This window comes from Thamnophis elegans, chromosome 11 (genome assembly GCF_009769535.1).
Source record: "Thamnophis elegans isolate rThaEle1 chromosome 11, rThaEle1.pri, whole genome shotgun sequence".
NCBI lineage: Eukaryota > Metazoa > Chordata > Lepidosauria > Squamata > Colubridae > Thamnophis > Thamnophis elegans.
The window spans coordinates 17,369,985-17,382,800 of NC_045551.1; positions in this window are offsets into that span (position 1 = coordinate 17,369,985).

Here is a 12,816-nt window from a genome sequence, read left to right on the forward strand (position 1 = left end):
TCTGGGAAAGCAGGAAATAAAAGATTTTTGGGGACTTTCTGAAAGGTCGAATGATGCTGACACGCATGTTACTGGAATTCACCTGGCATTCCCAGAAATATTCTGGGGAATTTTATTTTTGTATGTGTTCGCATTAGTGCCAACTTGGGTCAATTGTTGCCAAGAATTGTTTTCGATCATTCAAATGTATTTTTGTATTTGTATTATGACACACTATGATAATACTCAGGAGACTTCATTTTGTGTATTTAAGGCTCACCTGTGTACCTTGCAGTTATTCTCTCCTTGTGAGAATCCTATTATGAGCATGGTAGTTATCAATAAGACCCTTTTATCAATGAATAATGCTTTTTGTTGTCTATAATTTTCTGGTTTAGTTTTTCTTATGTTTATAGAAAATATATCTGGGATATTTTTCTCACTCTTCTCTATGATCAATTCTAGAAGGCAAGGGAGACCACCTAGCCTCCATAGACTTGACAGAGGCATATCTTCAAATTATGATTCTTCCAGAACACAGGAGGTTCCTCCAGTTTTCTTATGCAGGGGTTCACTACCAATACAGACCCCTGCCCTTCAGCCTGACATCGGCCCCCAGAGCTTTTACCAAGGTTCTGGCAGCACTAGCTGCTTACCTCCAGTCTGTTCCGGTAAGATTCCAATGCTACCTGGACGATATAGTCATCCAGGCAGCCTCTGCCTCACAGATGTAATGAGACCTGCTACTGACTATTCCAACACTGCAGGACCATGGCTTCTCAGTCAACTATGAGAAGAGCCATCTGTTCCCCACAACTTGGCTTCTTCAGGTGTGGTGATAGACACCAGAGTAGGGAAGGTGTACCTATCACAGGATCATCGGAACAGCTTGGTGAGCTTGATTCAGCAAATTCGCAAGGAAAGCATGGTCCCCATAGCTCTTCTCTCAAGGCTACTAGGGAAGATGATATTGTTCATAGACATAATGTCCTGGGCACAGCTACATGCCTGGATATTACAGTGGTTCCTTCTCTCTTACCAACGGAAGGGCACCAGCACTTTCAGCGCCCAGATCCAGGTTTCACTACAGGTACTACTCTACTACGATGGTGGACATCCCCAACATTAACCAAAGGTTGTACATTCAGAGAGCCCAAAAAACTCACTGTGACCACGGATGCTAGTCTCTTCAGCTGGGAGGTGCTACTAGAGTCACATCTAGCTCAAGGATGGTGGACAAAAGCAGAATTGCATCACAACATAAATTGGTTGGAGCTCAGAGCAGCTCATCTGGCCCTCTGCCACTTTCAGTCATTGCTCAAGGGGTGACAGGTTCTCCTCTTGATGGACCATATAGCCGCAAAGGCACATGTCAGTTGTCAAGGGGGGACTCATTTGAAAGCCCTATGGGTCAAGGCAGAAAGGCTAGGAATCTGGGTGGACAAGCATCTTATGTTAATCAAGTAAGAGCACATCTCAGGGCTGTCGAATCATCAGGCAGATTGGCTCAGCTGGGCCACAGTGGATCATGGTGAGTGATAGCTGCATCCTGATCTTTTCAGACAGATATGCCAGAGGTTCAGGTGTCCGGAAGTAGACTTATTTGCAACTCCGACAAATGCTCAACCTTCCAGATTCTTTTCCCAATTCCCAACTCCAGAAGCAGAGGGGACCAACGCCCTTTGCAGCCAGTGGCCCCATGGGGTTGCTCTACACATTCCCCCCTTTCTCTGATCCTGGGGTACTCAAAGATAGTGTTAGAGGGGGAGGTGGTGATTCTCCTGGCTCTGTATTGGCCGAGGAGGCCTTGGTTTGCGAATCTAGTGAGTTTATCCATAGCGAAGCCCTGGAGGATTCCCCAGGAGAAGTTCTCCCTGTACCAGGGGATCCTGGGACCTTCCCATGATAGGGAATGGATGTGCCATAGACTAGACATTAGGACGGCACTCTGTATCTATATAAAGCAGACTGCTTCTCTCAGGAGAACAGAGATTCTCTTTGTCTCCTTCCATGATTCCAGCTTGGGTTCTTGGATCATCCCTTCCACTATAGATCGTTGGCTGAGGGCATCCATTGCATGAGTTTACGAGGCTCAGGGATTGTCAGCACTGAGTGGGATTATGGCCCACTCCACCAGGAGCGCCGCAACTTCTGTGATGTGGGCCACTCAAGCTCCTATTGTGGATATCTGCAGGGCAGCTGGCTTCACCATTACCTTTCATAAGGCACTATAGGCTGGACACATTTGTGTCTGCTGAGGCATCCTTTGGACGAAGGGTACTTCAAAGAGTGCATACTACATCTAGAACTCTGAACCAGTCAGTTCCCCGCCCTTAGGACAGCTTTGATATGTCCCATTCCTGGACCCTCCTGCAACCAATACTGGAGAAGGAACGTTGGTCCTACCTGACACGTTTCTCAGGGGGGTGCAGGAGGGTTCAAACCCACCCTATAGTCAGTTGGCCCATAGTTTGGCCCGATAAGGGGGGGGATTCTTCTATCAGGTCATTTCTACACAGCTCCGACCTCGTAGAAACTGGAGCCAAGGAGAGAGTCAGAGAGGCGTGGCTACAATTATGATTCAGTCTCTGGGCAGATAAACCTATCCCTGGACCCTCCTGCAACCCACTGAGAAGCAATGTGTCAGGTAGTACCAACATTTCTTTTGGGAAAATGATGTTTTGAAATATATCATTAGAGAAGAAATAAGAATGCAAAGCTTTTTTCCCAGATAAAAAATGTTGACAGCCATGAATCCTGTTTTGGAAAGTATTTTATTTGGACCCTATCAATTTCCCTCCTAATCTGAAGAATTGAAATCACATGAAGGCAGTACTGAGACCCTTGATGTCCCCAACAAGGAGAGCAAAACAATTGTGCACAGTCTTTTCAATCCTTATGCGTGATTCATTACCATGTATTTCAAAATATAGATTTGTGTCTTTTGTTAAAAAGAGTAATGTATTTTCTCCTTAATGGTGGAATTTATTTTTTTCCTGCTTTCACTGGAACCAAGAAGATCCCATGCAAAGCTGTACTTTGAATTCTGTTTCTACTGTGGTCAGATATGCCTCCAGGAAATCTATAAGCAGCAGAGCCAACAGCCATGTAAGCTAATAGTCATTCTTACTCAAGTGGCAATGTCTTTAAAGTTGACTATTTCAAGTTATATCACAACATCCAAAATTGAAGTATCTCATTATTAGCATTATACTAAAAATAGAGCAGCCTAAATTAAAAATATGTACTAAAAACAGTAAAAATCCTAGCAAAGTCAGTTTTACAGCAATTAATGTAACTGCACCAGCAGAAAATTCATTTCACAAATCTGTTCTTCTAAACATCTTTCCTGTGAATACATAAATGACATACAGATGATGCTAAGCAGATACCAAGCTTTACATTTCAGTTGCTCTCAATTTTGTGCCTGCTTAAGTGTATTAGACTGATTGGCAATAGGCCTTAGTTGCTGAAGATTAAGAGAGATGTAGGCTTACATCTCTGAAAGCCACAAATTGGGGAAGGCTGACATACAGATCAAAACAGTAAGATTCTGAGCCATGGTTTGTTCAGCCATAGCTAGGCTACATTGAGCTCATAATATGTTAAGCCATAAAACATGACTCCACAAAGGCTGAGTTCATGCATCATGTTTAACCATAATATACTTTGGATTTGGCTTTTTGTGTTGTTTAAAGCTAGTTATAGTGTCAGCTGTATTGATAATACAATGCAATCCACCAGATTGTTGGAGACAATATGCTGACTCTAAACAACTTAGAGAGGGCTGTAAAGTACTATGAAGCCCTATATAAATGCTATTGCTATAAATTAACATTCTCTATGGAATCAGAATGAAACACAAACCAACTTGAAAGAACAATTAGAACTGTCTGTAAAAGTTAACAGATGTACAAATGACAATGTTTAGCTAATAAAATATCTATAGGACATCACAGATTAGTTCAGCTTTTTTCTCATCCCACAGAAATGAATTCTCTCATTACATAGGTTAAGATGTTATACATTGTGGTAATTATTTCCAAATCACAAGTGCAAACACTTATCCTGATTGGAAAATTAGCAGATTTCAAACTCAAGTAATTTGTTCTTAATGAGGAACTTGTTGAATTGAATTTAACAATTAGCTCATTCCCTTTGCTAGATAGATGTGTTAGTTATATGTGAGTGATCAAATATTCATTCAAGTATTTTCAGCCAAAATAAATTTGAAAAATCAAAACTATAATTCAATATATATTTATCTTGAACTAATTTCCACTAGCTATAGATAAATGTGTGATCACATAGCACAAAACCCATGGGTCATTTTCCATGACATTCCTTTTAATAATTTTTGAAGCAGTCAAATCCAAGTAGGGCTATCAGATCTAGATGACCATGAGATGTCAGTGAAGAAATATAATAAACATTAACTTTCTGCCATCAACTAGTGAGTGTCTGCATTTTTATCTGGTAACTATAAACCTTTATGAAATTGATCATATCTTCAATTGAGACAGTACGAGGTACAGCATGATGTGAATGCAGATATTTTTTCTCTCTCTATAACAGCATGATTACGATTCTATCTTGTCACAACTGTTGCAAGTACAGTTGTATGTATTTTGTTATTGTGAAACCTAAATAACGAGAGTATCATTATGAAAGCAAAGATAATAAAAGTGGCAATGAAGACAAATGGCTATAGAGTACCAAAGTTTGTGAAAAATATAAAATGTATCCAGCTTAAATTTATAAATTTTCCATCAGTCCAATCCTACATCTGTTTACTCAAGAATATTTGTGTTGATACCAAATAAGAATCTATATATCTATCTGATAAAATGAATGCAAAGGTTCAATCAAGACCACATTATTTATTTAAGGGGCCAATGATATGTGAAAAACATTATCATGTACTAACTATAACCATTTAGAATATAGGATTTCCAGGGGCACCCTGGAGAGAATGGCTGGGAAAATAGCGAGCTCTGCCGAACTATGCAAAAATCCAGCCAGCAAGCCGTCGTCGAGAGATCCTTTGTGGACTGGAACCATCTTGAAGAGACAGGGCATACGGAGAGGTATTTTGGATGCCTGCAGGGAACGAGGCAAGCTCCCCAACACGTCCGAATCAAAGCTCTCTGGAGATTGGTGGTTGGGGTGGCAGCCACTTTCGTATGACTGCTCTGGAGTTGGGGCATCTGGAACAAGATACGCAGGTGCGTAGAAGCGGACAAAGTGTTTGATCCAGAGGAAGATTGGCCAATGTAAGAGTAAGAGACACAAATTTTGGAGCTTAAAAATTTTCCGGAGCTAAGCTAGTGGCTAAACGTCACTTGGAATATGGAGGACAGAAAGAAAGGAGGAGAAAGCTATTGGCGAGAGAGTACTGAGATCAAGAAGAACTTTGTAATAAATTTGGAATTGGAAAAACCTAAAGCTAAAAAGTGGGGGAGGGGTCAGGAAAATTGGAATATGGACTTTGAACTTTTGGTTCGACTACTGACAAGATTTGACAAATTAATGATCTGATTACATAAAGGAACAATAAAAGCCACCTACTAGAGAGAGAAGACATAACACCATCTTGAAACAAAGGAATAGAAGAATGGTGTGGTCCATCTTTTTACTTGACTTTGTTTTATTTACACTGGAAGAAAATATAGAACTTTTTGATTTTGGAAAAGGATTGGATTGTCTTGGAATCTGATATCAAAGAGAAGAACTAAGAAGAAGGACTAAATTGTGGTAAAATATAAAAATATTAAAAGTGTATTAAATTTGATCATGGAGGGTGGGATGTTAGATGAGTTGTTGGAAATGTTAAAATGTTAAAAAGTGCACGAGCAACATTAAAAGGTAACAAACAGATAGGAAAGGAACCAGAAGAATTGTTGAAAGTGGAGACAGGAGGGGAACAGACAAGCAATGTAAATGAACAAGGAATTAACAAGGTAAAAATGGAAAATAAAACAGTGGGGTAAAGGCCCAAAGAGAGCAGAGAGGAAAAAAGGGAAAAAAGACATCCAAAAAAGAAATTAGCAAAAAATAAAGGGAGATGGGAAAGGGAAATTTGGGGGAGAAATACTCAAAAAAATTGAGAGGGAAGATACAGAAGAAAAGATAAATGACACATAAAAAGAAGAAAAAGAGAAAACAAAATTTAGAAATAGGAGAATAGTAGAATGATATGAACCAGAAGAAAGAAATATTGTTAACAAGGTAAAAATAGAACCTTAAAGCTGTTAAATAATTATATTATGTTGATTATATAAAACTTGAAATTTGAAACTTGAAGATTCATATTGTTAATGGAAAATAGATGGAAAAGAAATGATAAATTGTTTATTTTTAAAGGGAAAGAAAAATTATATTGTTTATATATGTTAAAAACTAGAAATTTGAAAATAGGAGAAGAAAAGTAATATGGCTTAAATTGGAAATAATGGAGAGATAATGTAAAATGAATGGGTGGGAATGTTAAGGGGGGAATTCAGACAACACCCTGTTTACAAAAGAATTTCTATTATGTAACAAAAATAAATAAAAAAGTTTATAAAAAATCAATTTAGAATATAGAATCACAGGGACCCCAGTGGTCTTCTAGTCCAACCCCCTACTCAAGATAGGAAACTTTATACGTAAAAAAATTCTTTTAATTTTCAGTAGTAATTTTAATTTTATCCTAGCTTTTCCCCCCAACCAAATGAATTTTGAAGTTATTTTATTTAGTTTTACAAAAAAAATTCCCTAGTTTTATTGGTACAGTTTAGAATAGAAATAGAATTTTTGTAGGATATTCATTTTTATGGTTGCAATTCTTCCAATCAGAGATAATTGTAATTTAGCCCAATTTTCCAAATCTTTTTGTATTTGTTGTAGTAATTTCAAATATTTGTCTTCTTTTATAATGGAGCATTTAGCTGTTAGCCAGATTCCAAGATATTTTACCTTTTTAATTATTTGTATTTCCAATACTCTCTCTAACTCCCCATTTTGCCTTTGTCTGAGATTTTTAATAATTACCTTTGTTTTATTTTTGTTTATTTTTAAGCCTGCAACCTTACCAAATTTCTCTATTTCCTGAATTAATATTTTCCCTGTTTCAAGGGGGTCTTCTATTATAAATACCATGTCAGCCGCAAATGCCTGTGTTTTATAATCTTCCTTTTTAGTTTTTAACCCTTTTCTTCCCCCCCACCAATCTGTGTTAATAAAACCTCCATGAGATGATAAACAGGAGAGGGGGTAGTGGACATCCTTGTCTGACCCCTTTATTTATAGTAACTTTCTCTATTAGTTCTCCATTCACCATTATTTTAGCTGTCTGATTTGAGTATATTGCCTTAATCATTCTAATAATTTTTTCCCCAAATTTCATAATAGTTAATTGTGTGATAAGGAACTGCCAATTTAAATTATCAGAAGCTTTTTGTGCATCTACCAATACTAATGCTAATTGTTTCTCTGGATGTGCTTCATAATATACTCATATGTTCATTATAATTCTTGTATTGTTTCTTAATTGTCTTTTAGGTAGGAATCAGTTTTGATCCAAATGAATAATTTTATTTAATATTTTTTGAATCCTTCTGCAATAATCATCGTAAATATTTTATAGTCAAATTTAGCAGCAAGATTGACCTATAATTTTTGATCAGTTGATTGTCTGTTTCTTCTTTTGGAATTAATATTATAAATGCCTCAGTCCATGAATTTGACATTTTAACTTGCTCTAATAGTTCATTGTACATTTCTAACATGATTTCCTCAAAGATTTCTCGGAACTTTTTGTGTATCTCTGCGGTAATCCCATCTGGTTCTGGTGATTTTTTGTTTGTTTGTTTGTTTCTTAATTGCCTCCTTCATCTCTGTTAAGGTTATTTTCTCGTTTAGCATTTCACTTGCTTCCTCTGAAATACTTGGTAGGTTTCTCTCTTGTAAATAATCTTGGATTTCTTTTTCTGGGATGTTTTCCTGACTATGAATTTTGAAAAAAGTTTTGGATTATATTTTTTCTCTCTCTCCATCTTATGAAACAGGTTCCCATGTTTGTCCTGTAGTTGCTGTATTAACTTTTTGGCTTTTTCTTTCTTCAATTTATTTGCTGTTTCGAAATAGTTTTGTTTTGCCATTTTTATATTCCATATCATTTCTTCTTGTAGTGTTAAATTAATTTTGTGTTTCACCAAGTCTCTTTCTTCTTTGATTTTAGTATTCTGTGGATCATAGAGCTGAGGTGGCGCAGTGGTTAGGGTGCAGTACTGCAGGCCACTTCAGTTGACTGTTATCTGCAGTTCAGCGGTTCAAATCTCACCGGCTCAAGGTCGACTCAGTCTTCCATCCTTCCGAGGTGGGTGAAATGAGGACCCGGACTGTGGGGGCAAGTTGCTGACTCAATTTGCTAAAAAAAAAAATTGTAAACTGCTTAGAGAGGGCTGAAAGCCCTATGAAGCGGTATATAAGTCTAATAAATAAATAAATAAATAAATAATAAATAAATATTTCTGCAACAGTGAAATTCTTTGAATTTCTCCTGCAATAGTGTTTACTGTTTCCTTTTTTCCTTATTTCTCCTTGCCATATACGCTATTGTTATACCCCGCACATAAGCTTTGGTAGTGTCACATAGATTTTGTAGTGTTGTTTGATCTTTCTTATTCTCCTTGAAAAAATATATCTAATTCCTTCTCCATCATTTGTACACATGATTTTTCTTTTACAATTCTCTGATTTAGGGTCCATCTTGATTTTTTTCCTCTGACCTTTCCATTTTACCATTAGTGGATTGTGGTCTGCCCATGTATTTGGTGAAATTTCTGTATCTTCTATGTTATTAATTCTGGGTTCATCTACACCATATCTATTCATGACCACGAATTGTGAGGATGGGAAAAGAAGGTATACCATTTTTTCCTTGGATTTAGCTGTCTCTGTGCACCCCTTAAGTTTAATTCTTGCACCATTTCAAAGAAGGTACTCGATAGTTGTCGTCTTTTCTTTTTATTCTTCTTTGTGTTTCTGTAATCTCTTTTATTGTCTGCCACCACATTGAAATCACCTATTATACAGACATTTTCCTAATCTAATTCAATTATTTTCTTGTGCAGTTTATTATAGAATTCTTTTTGATTTGTATTTGGAGCATAGATTGTCACCAGAAGGATTCTTTTTTGGTTTATTGTTATTTCCGTCATTAAAAATCTACTTTCTCTTTCACTGAATATTTTCCTCAAATTTAACCAATCTTTTATATGTCAGGTTCCAAAGGGTTAAGGAAAACAGCCAAACACAGAGACACTTTGAAAATGCAGTTTATCTTCCTCCAGCACAAACTGACCAACAAAGCACTAAGGCAATTAATAAATTGTCAGAGCTGACATCTGGTGCTCCCGACCACTTTTTATAGTTTATTCGATTCTCCTGTGCACTGCTTGGAGAGTCCAAGCATGGGTTAAACTCAACCTATCTGCCCAGGACTGAATTGAAACTTTAGCCACGCCTCTGGTGCTGACTTGACTCCAGTTTTTTCAATTCAATCAGACCAGTGGACGGTTTTAAAGTTTCTCCTACAGACTTAGTAGATAGCTTGGACTCTCCATTGTTTTTTTCCTTTAATTTTCCTCCTTTTATTTGTCAGAGAGCAGGCTTGGTGACCCTTCTTTAATTTTGTATACTTTAAAAGCATTTCTTTCACCTTTTTTTGCTCACCTCTTCTGCCTCCACATTGTCCCGAGCTCGCCCGGGCATTGTGGAAGTCGCGAGCTGCTGTCATCGGAGACACGGAGTCGGAGCGCTGACACCCACACGATCGCAGCATTCCCGCTGTGATTGGTCTCCCTGATAAGGAATCCGCAGCCTCCATCCATGCTTGTCAGCTGAGCATGCAGCTGGCGTGCTAGCTCAGCGGTCCTTGTTTTTTTTAGTTCCAGTGGCCATTTTGCTTCGATCGAGGTCGCAGCCGCCATTTTATTTCATCTTTTTTTCTCCACGATTTTGAGCTGCAGTTTCGAAAGTGCCTCTCCCAGCAGATCGCTGCTAGGAGCCTTCCTAGTCATCCGGCAGGTCTGCTCCTTCCTTTCCCTTGCACATTGGAGAAAGCGGCAGCAGAGTCTTTGGCCTTCCTCAGTCATACTCCTTGTGATCGGATCTGCGTGGATGCTGGGATTAAGCTTGCATCAGTATTGTCTGCACTATTGCCTCAACTTGGCAATCCTCCATTCCGAATGCCTCAGTGTCTCACCCTTCGAGCGCTCCAGCATTTATCTCCACATCGGTGAAGATGGTGAATGAAGATATCCCTGCCTCTTTAAAGACATCCCCATAGATCTCAAGCATGGCAGACCAAGTGTCAGCTTCCAAGTATCATGTAGAATTAAATCAGAGACCAAGGCAAAACTATCCTTAAAGTTCCAATTTAATAAAGCAGACATCTTAGGCACATCTATGTTAATCCCAATACTGGAAATGACATCAGAATTCCACCTAGTTAAAAGTTCATAATCTTGTCCCCATACCCACAATCCATCACATGGTCCAATCTTCTCCTTCCACGCTGACATCCACACCCAGCTTCTTCCGGTCAGGTGTAGTGGTGTGGAGACAAAGGATGACCTTGGCTTCTAGTAAAGAATGAAAAACAATACATTCCACAATCTCACTCCTGTCTATTCCCCCCTCCCATCAACTATACTAAAGAAACAGCATAATGAAATAAGAGAAAGTGTGGCAGGCCAAAATTCTAAAAGGAATATAAATGCAGACTTGACACCAGGGCCATGAAGATCTGCCTCAACCAGGCCCTTCCACCAGCAGGGTCTTTTCTAGACAGGCTGGCAAGGCAGCCAGGGAGGCCATTAAGGAGAACAAGTCCTATTCTAGGCAGGGGAAGTAGCAGGGTTCAGGCCTGGACAGGGATGCTCTACACTGCTGGAAGGCACTGGAGAAGCAATTTAGCAAGGCCCAACAACAAGCCCAGGCCTCTAGTGAGGCTTCTCTCAGGGATCCGAGGCTCAGGGCAGGCACAGGCCTCCCATCTCTGAAAGTGAAGGGTAAGGGCAAGATCTGTCCCCTGAGTCCTCGCTTGTCATGGCAGATTCCCAGGGTCCTCAATGGCCGACCATGTGGACCTTGAGGAGGAGGAGGAGGAGCGAGCTGCCATAAGACCACTAGCACCCCAACTCCCACTGATTCAACCCTCCACCAGGGCCCACCCTGCAGAAGATCGGGGACTCGATCTCTCTGCTGAAATGCAGGAGATTATTGCCAGGGCCATTTCCCAGGGGATTGAAGCTGGTTTGCAACAACGCACCAAGCACCCATGCAAGTCCCATTCCACCCTGGCCCATGCTCCCTCCAGGGAGGCTCCACAGGCCCAATGACCATCCTCTCCCCATTCCTCACTGGAAGTGAGGATTCTGCCTGGGTGGAGAACATTCTTCCTGAACCTGACTTCTCAGGTGACAAAGGGGTGGTTCCCGACAAACCCTCATTTGCCGGGTTATTCAAACAAACTAACTTCAAGACTATCTTGAATAAGGCAAAAGACCCATTTGTTGTCATCTACTCCGGACCAAGCAGAGCCTGATCCATCAGATCTCAGTGGGGGCCTTTTTGAGGAACCGGTCCAGGCACAGGAGATTGTTCCTATTCCCAAACTATTCATCAATATAGTGCAGAGGCAATGGGCACAGCCAGGCACCCTTGCCACCCCCAGTGATAGCGACAAAAAGCTGTACACCGTATATGCTAGTTTGGAGAATTTACTGAAGTTATCCCCTGTGGACATGCCGGTGGCTGTGCTCACATCTTCCTCAGTACTCCCCCTGGTCTCCTGGAGGGGCTCAAGGCAGAGGACAAGAGAGCAGAGAAAGTCTGCCACAAAACACATCAGGCAGCGGCTTGGGTGATTAAGATGTCCACCTCTGCATCTTTCCTCTCCAGAGCCTCTCTCCTCAGGCTTAGACAGCTACTTACCAAACTTCCTGCTGGGGATAGCAGATTGCGGCAGAATGTCAACAAGATTATAGCAGTGACAGAATATACAGCTGATGCCACCTTAAATGCCGCTAAGTTTGCATACAGGGCGTTAGCTTCCAACTTCATCACCCATCACCTCTTGTGGCTCAGACACTGGAACGTGGACATACTGTCCAAGTGGAAGCTGGCGTTGGCTCCATTTAAGGGAGGCAAGCTCTTTGGGGAGGCCCTAGACCTGGTCCTTATTGAAAATAAGGACAAGAAAAAGGTCATGCCATCAGTCACAACAACAACAACAACAACATAACAACAACAACAACAACAATAATAATAACAATAACAATCAAAAAAGAACTTAGATACAATTAAACTTTTGATTATTAGGGGAAAATGTTATGATACAGGATATAGTCAAATAAAGCAGTTAGGGAGGACTTGTGCCTGATTCAGCCTGACAGCGTGCTCCTTACACCTGGACCTGGCATTTCTCCCCAAGATCAACTCCTAGTTTCACTGGGCCCAGGAGGTCAACATCCCAGATTTTTGGCCACATCCCAAACATCCCAGAGAAAAATGATGGCACATGCTCGATATTCGTAGGACGCTATGAAAATACATCAAACGTATAGCAGGGTTCAGACAATCCAAATCACTCTTCATGTCCTTTCAACCTGCATCTCAAGGCCGCAAAGTCTCTTCATCTACCATCGGGCGTTGGCCTGCATTGCTTTCGCTTACATCCTACAGTCCAAACTGGTGCCACGCCATATCACCACACATTCTACAAGAAGCACCACCACCACCGCATCCTGGGTGGCCCAGGCACCTGTATAGGAGATTTGCAGGGTGGTG